The sequence below is a fragment of the Triticum urartu genome, chromosome 5A (genome assembly GCF_056163025.1).
Source record: "Triticum urartu cultivar PI428250 chromosome 5A, HENAU_Tu73, whole genome shotgun sequence".
NCBI lineage: Eukaryota > Viridiplantae > Streptophyta > Magnoliopsida > Poales > Poaceae > Triticum > Triticum urartu.
The window spans coordinates 35,076,653-35,087,972 of record NC_141877.1 but is presented as its reverse complement, the minus strand read 5'-3'; positions in this window follow the sequence as shown (position 1 = coordinate 35,087,972).

Sequence of the window (11,320 nt, the reverse complement as noted above, 5' to 3'; positions counted from 1 at the left end):
GTGTGAAAGAGCATGAGCCAGTGAGTGAGCTGAACCCCATGGAGATGCATAATTGGTTCTTGGCTAACTCTTCACCAGTTATAACATCTTCGTCCCATGCCACCATGAGACAACCCGAAGAGCCACAAGCAGGCATGAAAATGGTAGTGCGCAGATTTGGCAGCAGAAAGGAGGCCGCCTTCCACTTGTCCACCACCTGTAACTTGGTCTTCTGCAAGCATACAACATCCGGTCGACTGGCCAGAATAGCATCTTTGACCAGTGAGCATTTGTCAGCATGACCAAGCCCTCTAACATTCCAATTTAGAATTCTCATGATGGAAGGGACATGATCACGAAGATGTAAAGCAAGGGATGAAAAATGAAGCAAACTAGATTCACTAGACTTGAGATATGCTCAAAAGAGCTTACATGATGATCGGCAGCAGTACAATTGAGATGACAAAGCAACTGGCATAAAAGACCTGGAGACAACCTGCTACAGCTTAAGGTGGACACGCATGGCGAGACTCTGAACTTAAACAGAACATAAGACATAACATAAAATAGAGCATGAAGCAAGGAGTAAAATGCGCTCCTAGAACAGATACAGAAAGTGGTCTCCTTGCCAATCAAGACATATGTTTGATGCCTACTCATGACTGGACCTGGTTGGCTCTGCAGGGCCCAATGCGTCGTTGCCCTTAGAGGGGGAGGGCTGAGCTGCATCGGCGATGACTGCCTCAAAGTTCAGGTCGCAGCAGCATGAAAGTTGCTTGGCCTTGCTCCTAGTCAACGGCCTCGGCGTCCCCTGAAGGGGGAGCTGCAGGATCGAGGCGGCATTGGCCTTCTCCTTCTTTCTCTCCGAAGCGCGACGCCCCCTACCCACCGTCTGGGAGGCTGGCAGAGGCCTTGTGCTTGGAGGCGCGCTCGATGGGGTCGATGCGCACCCCATCGTAGAGCTCCCGGATGTGTGGGTTGCGACAGGGGGAGGCCGCCATGCCCTCCACCCGCTCTGGAGAGAGCGCAGATCCGCCGCCAAGATCCCCTTCTGGAGGGGCGTCTGAAACATGAGCGTCGTCAGCCTGTCCCATGCCCGCCGCCGACAGGGCAACAGGCGCTGGTGGCGAGTCTGGGATGATGATTGGCACTGGGCCAAGGAGGTGTAGCATGGCGGGGGATGAGAGCTTATCAGCGGCGGAGGGTTCAGGCTGTGGAATCCTGCAAGGGCAGAACCTGATGGCAACCTCGAGAGGGAGAATAGCACAGGCCCCATGTCGCATATCAGTACATGTGACTGGTGAGAAGAAGCAGTTAGGTAGCAGGCCCGGAGTGGAGTCTGGGATGGTTGTGAAGGGCCTAGGGCAAATGGGCCTGGAGTTGAGTACCTGATGGGCTTGGACTTGGATCTGGGCCAGTGGAAGGTTAAGGGCAGGATGGATGGGTGCCCCGGAAAGAGTGAGAAGCGGCCCAACATCCGGGATCAGCGAAGCAAGGAGTGAAGATTTTGGTGGATGCTTGCACTCCACCGCGGGAAGCAGTGGAAGCATGCGGGAACAGAAATCTCCTGAAATTGTTTTTGGCCATAGCTTGAAAAGGATCGAGCGACAATTATGTCGCTCCACCTTTCCAAGCGTGATATCAAAGCACAGGAAGTGGCTTGTGTCGGTGCGAACTGGCCCAACCACAATGACCCCAGAGAAGGACTTACGTTTACTCATTCTAACAGAGAAAGTGAAAGTTAGGGTTTCGGCATCAAAGGCCACAACCGCATGGGGGCGTCGAACTTCGGTGGAAAGAAGTTTAGACTTAAGGCAACAGCGATCCTCATCTTCATGTGCGACCTCCTCTATGGTGGGGATGGAAAAAGTCATGGGTGGACATAGCTTGGGCTTGGTTGAGATTTTGAACATGGCGATGCAATCATCAAACGTGGCAGAGTGGGGGAACTGGAAAGCTCGGAATGCATGATCAATCATAGACTGCCTGCCCTCCGGCTGGCCACACACAAGGTTGGATAAACGAGGGTTAGCATGGCTATGCCGAACACCTCTTGAAGGGCTGGGATCATCCCTACCTGGGCGGAAGACGTAGTGCGGTGAGGGCGGCGAGGACGGAGAGCCTAGTGTGCGTGCCACGTCCCAGACTTCGTTGATCGTGATGTCGGCGTAAATGCCGGCGCCATCAACTCGGTGAAAGGCAAGATGGTGAGGGATATGCTGGAGTGCTTCGACCTTGACTAGGACGAAAATGCATGAGAAGTCCGACCCGTGAATGCATGCGTGGTCGATCCCCAGGAGGCCGGCAAAACCAGCGATGCTGGCTGAGACCCCGCTACGATCCCATAGCTCAAGAGGCATCTTGGCTAGGGAAAGGCTAACAAGGTGGCGGAAGGAGAAGGTGAAGGCATTGTCGTCGGCATTGTGTGGTAGGATGTCCACCCGACGAGTGGTAATAAGGATGGGGTTTGCCCTCATCGCCGCAGCTTGCTCAGCTTGACGAGGAAGACAACGAACATAGTGCCAGTGGTGCAGCTGGCGAACCGGACAGCCGTGATGCCCAGCCGCTCATCAAGCAAGCGCTTAAGCCAAGGGAGGAAGCCCGACATGGGTGGGGAGATGTTGACCAGACAAACTAAGGCATTTTGGTTTGGGGCCAGAGCGTAGTGCACATCCAGCGAGGTTGGGCGACCTCTCACCAACAGGTTCCATGGGAAGGAGAGGAGCAGGCAGTGGAGTGGGGCGAGGTGAACGAGGAGGTGCTGCAGGTGGGATTGGAGAGCGGTAGGGGCTGTGTGGGGGTTATAAATAGCATCATCCGTGGACTGGGTAACTGGAGGAGGAGCGCTAGGTGGGAGTGAATTGCGAAAAACCACCACATTGAAGCGTAGGTTTGCAGGAAAGACTCTTCTACGAATTTGTGCCACAAAACACTGATTTTAGTCCTAATCTTTTGCAAAAAAACACTGATTAACCGTTTTATGCATTTTAACCTCGATTATGACATGTGGGGCCCTGGTATTTTTGCATAGTCACCCTTCGGGTAAAAGTACAAAACGCAATCAGCTCCTCATCGCCGGCCTACAGCAGAGGCATCGACGCTCATGGTCCTCGTCGCCAGCCATGGCCACACCGTCCGGAGGGGGGAGAGCTTGGCTCGTCGCCGTTGGCCGGTGGTGCCGCACCTGGCGGTGGTGGGACGAGCACCAGAGGACGAGGCGGTGTCTGGTTCATGCACGCGGCAACGCTGCTGGCTTGGAGTCGCCACGCGCTTGGTACCGTCGGCCACCGCGCGCTCACCGTCGAGGTCGCTGCTTGCTGCAGCTTGCACGCTGCCGTCGCTGCTTGTGCCAAGCTGTGGGGCGCCGCTGGTGCTTGCTCCCCTGGGAGGTCGGGGTCAAGGGCGCCGCCGCCGCTATTTCCTCTGCTGGGAGGGCGGGGTCAAGCACGCCGCCGCTTGTGCCTGAGCTGTGCGTCGTCGACGCCGCTTGCTCCGTCGGGAGGCAAGGGTCGCGCCTGAGCTGCCTGCCGCCGCGCGGCCACCGCTTGCTGCGCTTGCACCTGAGCTGCGCGTCGGGGTCGTAGCCGGGAAGGAAGGTGGCGGCGCTGGGAGGGCGGGGGCGCGCCGGGAGGGAGGTGGCGGCGCTGGGAGGCGCGGGCGCGTCGGGAGGAAGGTGGCGGTGCTAGGAGGCGGGGGCGCGCCGGAGGGAGGTGGAGGAGCACACAGAGGGTAGTTTTTTAGGGGAGAATTTTTATGGAGGGAAGGACGTTTTGGCAAAAAGACCGTTGGCCACATCAGCAAATGGTAGGCTCCATCTGTCATAATCGTCATCAAATGGGCTAAAGCCATCAACTAGTATTTTCTGCAAAAAATTAGGCCAAGAATCAGTGTTTTCAGGCACAAATTCGTAGAAGAGTCTTTTCTGCAAACCTACGCTTCAATGTAGTGGTTTTTTGCAATTCACTCGCTAGGTGGAGAACGAGGAGTCTGAGAGTGGTCAAGACGCCGCTTGCACTCATGACTAATATATCCCACCCGTCTGCATGCCCAACAGACTAGAGGGTCTCTACAATCTTTCCTACGATGACGGTAAGACAGGCATCTAAAGCATCTGAGATGCAAATCTTTAGGCTTTGGGAACAGCTTTATGGCATTGGAGAGCTCGCGCGGTTCAGCTGGCATGGGTGCACTTGAAACGAAGCTCGATAGGAGGGCATGCAAGTAGGAATTATGACGTAGCACCTTAGTGCCATTAAGTTGGGAGGCTCGCTGGCCGGCGGAGGAAGGTAGACCAGACATAGATAGAGGGGCTACGTCCGCATGCCCGCGAGAGTTGCTAGCGGATAGGCTGGGTTCCTCGGCTGCCAGCATGGAAGGCGGATTAAAGGTAGTGGAGCTATGATGACTAGCATTTAGGGCAGGACGCCATGCAGATACGTGCTCAGCAGATCGCAGGAAATCCGGGGTGCCTGGGCTGCCAGCAGAGATCGAGGTCCGAGGCAGTGGCGATTCCACTAGGGGGGCTTCAATAGGCTGAAGCCTACCCTCCAAAAATCATATTAATATTTCAGCTAAACATGCAACTTGAGAATTATACTGAGGTGTTTAACATGTAAACTGCAATGAATTTGCTCAGTAGACTTAGAAACTTGATGTTTTGGGGCTACCCTTCAATTTTGTGCAAGGGGGGGGGGGGGGGGGGGGCGAGCGAGGGCAGATGCGAGGGTGCAACACGCGGACGTGACCGCCCCGACCCCGGTTGCACCACGCAGGAAAAGTTACGTAACGAGACGGAGACCTCCAGGATACCGCACTTCCAGCGCCTCCGACGTGCAATCTCCCATGCAATACCTGCATGCGCCACCTCGAATTCAAACCGGCCAACGGTCAACCCCCTGGCGCGGAAACCCGCCGGAAAGCCACCAAACCAATGACAGAGCAAGCGCGCAAAGAACTCCGGCGAGCAGCGGATTCCACTGGATAGGACTTCCGCGAACAGGGGGAAAGCCAGGCGAGCGCCGGCGACCGGCCGCACGGTGCCACAACCATAGTGCTCGAGCATGCAGCTCTCGAACGAAGCACCTATCGGGCCCAACATCACCATGATCCAGGCATCTCATTCCTGAGCAAGCCGCAGCGTCGTTGGAACTGGCAAGGTGACCATAAACCGCAAGAAGAAGGACGACCAGACAACAAGATGGCAAGGTGCCCGTAAACCTAAGGAGGGATTGGTGGAGAAGCCCGAATGTTCAAGGACGATACAGATGCGACAAGCAGCAGGAAAGACCTAGAAGCACCAAAGTTCAAGGGCGATGCAGAAACAGCAAACAGCAACCGATCAACAGACTAGGGAAGCAGGCGGAGGGGCTTGTGAGCGGCAGACAAAGCAAGCTAGTCGAAAGAGCATACCGCATACCTGACAGTTTCCCAAGACGATGTAGCTTACCATGGATGGCCAAGGGGTTGCGCAACAAGGCTTGGTTTAGTGTGCACCGCCACCGGAGTGGCGAGGGCCTAGCCGTTCCTTGGGAAAACTCGTTGTCATGCTCCGTATTTCTTATGATGATACTGATGCATACATGCAAGTTCTATGCATCTCCATCGCTGAAGGAGTTTTTACTTATACATTGTACATGCATGTTCGGATAGACATGCATGCATGCAGTCCTGTGGAAATAAATGGAACATTACGGACACACAGCACCGAAAGATATAAATGGTTGTTGTAGTAGTACTATACAAGCTAAATGTCCAACCTAATGTAAAGAAAACGCTGAATGTCTATCTCTCGCTTCCTCGACCGCTGCCATATTATTGGTTAGTACGTAGCTCGGATGGGTAGATTCCTTGTTGTGGAATCAACCCAACAGGGTTTAAATCTCAGACTTAGCATTGGTGATAGAATTTTCTGCATTTATTTCAAGCCTTCCGGCGATATGTGTTTAATGAGAAGAGACGTTCATGCCGATTACGAAGGCGTCTGTGACAACTTCGTCTATCTCAAGATTGATGTGCTGGCTCAGTCCTTTGGGGTGCTTATAGAGGTAGGGGTGTGTGAGTACGTTCATAGAGGGTAAGTGTGTGTGCATTTTTATGAGCTTCCGCGTCTGCGTGTAAAAAATATTGGTTACGTACTAGTGCAGGATATAATTGATTTGTTTGACACGTTTGGATCGGTAATGATCGTTAGAGATGATCAAATCAAGCATGCAACGTCAACGACTGGATCAAGACAACCAGAATCTATTGCTCCTACACCTCTACTAGTGGAGTTTATACTTTTGACTGTCTAAAATGGGTGAGAGAGGGAGAGAAATGGTGCCGGGCGTCAAGTGTGTTTCTCCTGGTTGAAAAGGCGTTGGTCCGTCGGTACGTGGTCTCACCCGTAAGGCCGTAACCGTAAGCGTATGCGTCACTCACTCACTCAAGCGCATGCATGCATATATAGTCTTGGTCGCCGGTGAATATTTGGAGAGCTAGCTAAGCCAAGCATAATTAGGTGGTGTTTGGTTCTCTAGTCCTAGGACTTTTTCTAGTCTCAACTAAAAAGCCCCTAGTCCTTAAAAAGTCTCTCTATTTGTTTTCGGAGACTAAAAAGTCTCTAGTCCCTTCCTAGAGGTTATTAAATGACCATGTTGCCTCTAGTATATAGAAAAATAACAATCGAACAACATCATGGGGTGGCGGGCTAATGGGTGCATGGAGGGTATTGTTGGAAAAGTCTCAAAGTTCAAAAAAAAACTCTACTTGAGAGTCTTCTTCATTTAGTCCCAAATGCTTAGTTTAATCACTACTAGGAAAAGGCCTACTAATGGCGTACCGGTTTTGCCTACTAATGGTGCACTACCGGTGCGCCACTAGTATCACGCCACTAGAATTTTTTACTAATGGCGCACCACTGGTGCGCCATTAGTATCTGGTATGCTAATGGCGTACCAGGAAGTGCGCCATTAGTATGTAACACCATGCGCCATTAGTATGCCTCCCGGGGGGCCATATGTAACCATCTGCTTTGTCATACTAATGGCGCATTCTGTCTTGATGCGCCATTAGTATCCTTTGACATACTAATGGCGCACCTTGTGGTGATGCGCCATTAGTATGAATATTTGGTTTTTTTTACTTTTCTGATTTTTGCATAGGTTACAAAATATATTATTTGACAGAATATAGACAGTAGCACACAGCAACAGCAGATTCATCGAATACAATAGAAGATTAGTCTCCGAATACAATTCATCATATTAGTCTCCGAATTCAAAAGACCGAACAAAGATAAAACATTACAAGTCTCGAGACCGCGAGTATCGAGTTTGTCTTCACATTACAAGTCGATATCAATCATCTAAACTACCATCACATAGAAGAGAGTTGCGGTTATCACGATGAGCATCATCGCGATCAAACTGGTCTTCATCCGGTTCCTCCAACGCTCCCTCCTCTCTCCCGCTAGATAGCGGGCGTATCTAGATTCGGCCTCCGCCCTAGTGGTGTACCCTTTGTAACTATTATCGCTGAAACAGTGAACCTGTCTCCGACACTCCTCCCAGTCGTCGTAGACTCCGGAAACCTTACCCTTGTACACGACATACGACGCATCTCTATGCATAAGCCAAACAACAGACAATACATACATAAGCAATATATAAGTATGCAACAAAAGGATCGGAAGAGAAAAGCAAGACATTAATAGCACGATTCATGGTCCTACTAATAAATAGTATCGATTACATCTAAGTTGAACGACTGTCCAAACCAAAGAGACATACAATTCATTAAAGTTTAATTACAACATGAGCCAATCAATGTTTCAGAACTACACACATCACTACTTTCGACTCGACTCATGGACAGGAGTGTGGATGAAGCCGCCGTCTGTCGTGATGGTCATGAAACCGCGGGCGTTGTCAGCCTGCATTTGTAGCATTCCGTCTATCTCAATGTTGGATGGTTGATATCTGAGGAAGAACTGCCCCGAGGTATGAAGGACATCTTGATGGATGATGTCCGCAAAATCCGACTGGATGCGAAAGAATTCTTGTCTGATGTCCGTGTCCTGGATTGCCGACAAGCTCGCGACCCAATCTTTGAGATTATTTGGTAGCAGAAGGTGATGATGGTCCCTTACGATCGCTCGCATGTGATGGAGGGAGTAGTAGGCATCCTTCTGACCGCCAGGCGGCTGCTTGACGTGGCAGAACGTCGTATTGTGGGCGAACACGTGCTTGCCGTACTTACGAACTGCCCTGATGAAGGTGCCTCCAGATTTGGCGTAGCCAGGGAGAACATCATCAAGAACTTGATATTTGTGTAGTCTATCTTGGAGTTACGGTTCGGGTCGAAATACGTGGCCATGGAATATTTCAAGCTTAAGAGGATGAGTGTGCAATGTGTGTCACTGCACAGAACACGAAATGTTAGAAAAAAAAGAACGATCGAAATCTAAGAAATCATATGTTACGGGGCGGTTAAGGGTTGACTTACTCGGGAAAGTAAGGCACAAGGAAGTTATCCTTATCTGGGTTTGCCAGAATGACGTCTTCGAGGTGTGAACTCGCGACTTGGCGGTCCCCAGCGCTGCTCAAGAGCTTGGCACGCATGTAGAAGGGGTCGACGATCACGATGTCTGGGGTCTTGTCTCTAATGATCCGCATCTCCATACTCAGCGAAAACAGCCGAACGAAGGTGTAGTGCAGCGGATGAAGGTTGAACATAGAAAAGATGTCATCAAACCGCAGGATGATCGTACCCCCGATGGCGCCATCCACAAAGCCCTTGCCCTCTGGCACCTTGGCCACGAAAACCGAGTATGCCACATCATTCTCTCTGAGATGCCGCTTCTCCAAAGAAAGAACACTGTCGTGTAGACTCCGCATAGCACCGGTTGCAGCATTGAGCATATTTGTCGGTAGCATCGCCCTACCCGCCACATGCACCCTCCTCGAGATATCCTTAGGTGAAGGTGGCCCGTCCTGAGCACGGATCGTACTCGGTGTCGGCTGGCTCGCACCGGCGACCTTTTTAGTTGGCCGTTTCCGGCCCTTCTTCTTGATCTGCTGTAATGGGACCGAGTTCTGCTCACAGACCGCCTTCTTGAGCGTGTTGGGGCTGATAAATTTGGCACCTCCGCTATCTGAGGCTCGGTGAAGGCGGCAGCTGGAGGCGTCTCCTGAGAACTGAACGCCAGACGACGCCTGTTGCAATTGGGTTTCTCCGCCGCACCAGCTAGATCACGGTCGTCTTGTTTGGGTTCTTGAGAAGGAGGCCCGCAGAACTCGTCACCGTACCCATGTTCGGCAAAGTACTTATCGACGTTGGTAAATGTACAATCGTCGTTGTCGTCGTTGTCCAGATCCTGTGCCATATGCATGTCCGGATCCTGTGCCATAGGGATGTCCGGCATGTCCAGTAGCGTTGCGGCATTCTTGCCATGGCTTGGCGCTGGCACGACTGGCGGTCTTGTCTGTGGGGTGGTGTCCCCCGTCCCCAAATGAATCTGGCTCTTCGACCAAAGCAGGGGCCAGCTTACGCAGGCGCTGAGGGTCATCTCATCTTCTTCGTCGGCCCCAGCGGGTCGAATCGGAGGTAATAGCTCGTCGCAGCCTGGCAGCACCCGAACCACTTCAACCCTATACATTGTGGGTGGCATCGGATTACCGTGGAACACGGGGTTGCCTGGTTGAACGATTCTGCCCTTGGCGACATCGACCAACTCGCCGCCCACGAAGTGCAGGAGAGTGCAAGGAACGTTGGCGGCGCCCTGCGAAAACATGTAGGGCGTCAGGGATGCCCAGTCAAAGGCAAGGAGATGAATTCCTCGGCCGAGAGGCTTAGTTACCGTGATGCCGTCGAGCTCGGCTAATGTCGAGGCACCGCCAACGGCGGGCGTGCAACTGATGGAGGGGCCGCTTGCTGGCGAGGTGCCGGCCGGCGTACACCCGGGTGCATTAAGATCCAATGCCGGCGTCGGAGACACCAATACCGCCGCCGCCGGAGACACCAATGGCGCCGCCGCCGTAGACACCAATACCGCCGCTGCTGGAGACACCAATGGCGCAGCCTGCGCATTGTGTGAGTTGCTAGCCATGAAGCTGGGAATCGGGGGCGGCCCCTGTTGGCCACCTGCAATCCACGTTGTTATCCCATGAATCAAGGTAGGCATAATGTCGGTAAGCGTCGATCCCAGTTGTTGTTGCACTTGCTCTTGGACCATCTCCGGAATCCGCGCCACTTGTGCCTTGAGTGCTTCAACCTCGCGCGACTGGCTTTCCGAGCTGGTCTTTTTCTCCTTTCGCCCACCAGCGCCATAGTATGACGACCATTTTGTGGACAAGCCTTTGCCGGCCACACGACCAGTTGACGTCGGCTTATTGAGCTTATCCCTGTTTTTCATTACATTCAATGCCCTATTCAAAGGGGTGTTGAAAGGGGAGCTCTGAGACGACCCCGCTCTACTGCTTTCTTTGTCCTGCGGAAGGATCGTGAACCATTTAGAAATATTGGGGATTAATTAGAATGCAACCATATGGAGCTAATTACGCGGGGGTGTATTCCTTACCAGAACAAACTCAAGTTCTTTGGTCTTCGGATCCGTGGTAAGCTCCTTTGTTACCGGGTCCTCCTTGTACCGGGCCCTAAGAAAGTTCCTGGTCTGCTTGTCACTGTATTTCTCGAAGCGGGGCGGTAGGCCTTGCTCGGCACGCTCCGCGTCCTCCTTGTCCCATACAGGCTCCGCCACTCTGTAACCGCCGGGACCGAGTTGGTGGACCCCTATGTTCAACTGCCGCATTTCTTTCCCCCACTGACTTGATTCGGAGGTTGCGGGGCTCTCGCACTTGATCTTGAACTCCTTGTAGTCATCTTCGCTCATCAAAGGATATTTCGCCTTGATCTTCTCATAACTATCACCTTTGTCAATCATTGCCTTCACCGTGCTTTTCCAAGTAGACAGGGCCGTGCTCATCATCGTGAGGGCGGCACCGTTCACTTTATTACCCGAGAGGCGTGTGTTTGCGAACTCAGCGGGGAACTTGTATCGTTCGTGCAGCTTTGTGAAGAGGAGGCTGCGCAAATTCCCTCGGTCCTTATGCCTTAGGTTCTCGGTGTTGATCGAGGCGGTGCTCCGGAGAATGCACCCGAGCTAAATCGAGTACCCCTTGACTACGTGTTTGGGCGCCGTCGGATGCCCGTCAGAGTTCACTTCAGTAAATTCCTCCCTGACAGTGCCGAGCACGTTCGGGCACCGGTCCTTCCGTTGCCTCTTCGGTTGGCTGCCATCTGTGCATGCGCCGCCATCATCAGTGGTGGCATCCGCGGCGCCATCATCAGTGGTGTCATCCCC